Consider the following 2405-nt stretch of genomic DNA (forward strand, 5'->3'; position numbering starts at 1 on the left):
AAGTTGCACAAGGATCCTTACTATATATGGTTATTACCTTTGAATGATGTTGAAATCTTCAAATTTAGTTACTGTTAATGTTGTTTTCAAAATTATTACAATGGAATATAGTTTGTTGTTTCAACAAAAACATCTTTATTGTTTGGTTAATTTTATTCATGCTTCTTTAAAATATTTAAACAATACAGATTAGGTGAAGGCAATGAGCTTTATTATCACATCCATTGGAGCTAACAGAATATAGCTCTGTCTATGTCCACACATCAAAGTTGATAAACTGCAGTATGAATTTTTCTCACAGTTTAGCAACTCCCTTAGATAAGATAACTCAAGTGGATGACATTAATTTGAAATTAAAGGTACCTCACCAGGAAGTAGGGATATCAGCTCAAACTTCCTATTGTCTACCCCTTCCTTGTCAAATTTTAAAGTGTATATTAATCACCCATGGATCTCGTTCAATGGAAGATTGTGAGTCAGTATATTTGGGGTGTGGACTGAATTTAAACGTTTCTATTACATCCCCAAGTAACACAGATTCTGCTGCTATTAAATGGAGGGAGGAACCATACAAAAGGAAAATGAAAGTGTAGTTTACAAAAGGTAAGAGAAGGGACTTACTTCCCTGACCTTTAATGAAAAATAGAAAGCAAGAAATTTTGAAAGCTCCTAATGCTATTGCTATGTTTGAGGCATTTCTTATATTTCTGTTGCTATTCCATTTTGCTTTGTTTTCCCAGAATGGCTTGTTATTTATGGGCAATTGTCTGGAAACGAAAGGAAATTATTTTTAAATTGTATACATCAATACTCCATAAAGCTTTTGCATTGGCACTGATTTATATAAATTTCTAAAAGGAAATATATTGAAAATGAATCCAACTCAAAGATAGTTTGAATCATCCAAACATTTTAGACAGTCAGAAAATCAGAAGTCCTTGTACTTGTAAATACAGAGACTTGCTTAACAACAGGCTTTGTTTTGAATGAGATTACTGCATAAATTACTCCCTAGTAGAATTTGGAGAAAGATACTGTTCAGCTTATCTCTGCAGGAATATTTTGAGGGAAAACTAATTAACAGTACCTTTCAAATACCACAAAACTACAGAAACATCACAATCTCATCATCTATGGCAACCGTATCCCAATGTGCTTTGGATGTCAAACTCATCTTTGGTTAGGAGAGAATGCAAGGTACATCCTGCTTGGGATATTTTGTTAAATGATTTGTGAGGGACAGTGTATTTACCTCCCGCACAGCCTAGTTCTTGGGCCTTTGTATTTCAAAGACAAGTAAATAGCAAATGAATGAATAAATAAATAGAAAAAAATAAGAAAAAAAGGGAAATGGACACATGTTGACCACAATTAAAATAACCAATATAAATGCATTGACTAAATCAATTACTGTCACTGTCAGTTTAAAAAAGAATTACCATCATTTCTAAAAATAAATGACATGTTAACACAAAAATATAGGTAAGGAAAATCTCTAGTAGAATACAGTATCAAAAATCAACTAGCCTAGTACCAATCATCTCTATGTAAATTGCTCTCATTCTCAAACCATGTAAAAGATTTGTATTTTATCTTTGCCTGTTTTTATTTGTTTGTTGTACATTTGTTTATTTTTTCAAATGGAATGTAACTAACCACGAGCTGGTGAAAACTTCAATACACATCATAGACCAGAAATAACAAATCAAGAATTTTTCCCTTTTTAGAAGGTCTAACTGGCTAGGATTTTTGATTTTGATTCATCTTAGTATTAAGACTGTGGCTATCTGGAGAACTAAAATGTAGCACACTTTGTTGTACAACTTGTGGATTCAGTGAGAGCAGGAAGTAAAGTTTTTTATTCTTTTTTTCTTTTTAATGACAGTTCTCTTCACAACACTTTTCTAAATTAATAGTAACATAAATTTTTACCATAAATAAAATGTACATACAAATATAAACCAATATCTTCATCACCTAGTTGGTGAAACCAAGAGTCACACTTACTTGGAGGATGTTGGCATTTCTCTAGTTAACCATGTGCCCTCAATTGCATTATGAAATATTAATGCTAAGTCATGTTCCCAGTTGTTATGATACTTACTCCTTCTTAGAACTTCTTCTATAGAGTATATAGACACTTTCAAAGGGAATAGAAATGGAATCATTGCAATTTTTTACTGATAAATGTATTATACGTTTATTTAATTAGTCGTCATCATTTGAGATATCCGAAGCAATAATTATGCAATAATGTTTGGTTCGTATAAGAATGGACCCCTTGAGATCTTGTAAAATATGATGCTATTTAAAGTATATTAAATGTATTCATCTTCCTAGAATAAGAAAACACACTACAAAATCTAAGCTTAAAGCAAAGGCCTGTTCAAGAAATTAGTCTGCTC

Source organism: Propithecus coquereli, unplaced genomic scaffold (genome assembly GCF_000956105.1).
Source record: "Propithecus coquereli isolate 6110/MARCELLA unplaced genomic scaffold, Pcoq_1.0 Scaffold21, whole genome shotgun sequence".
In the NCBI taxonomy this organism is placed as follows: domain Eukaryota; kingdom Metazoa; phylum Chordata; class Mammalia; order Primates; family Indriidae; genus Propithecus; species Propithecus coquereli.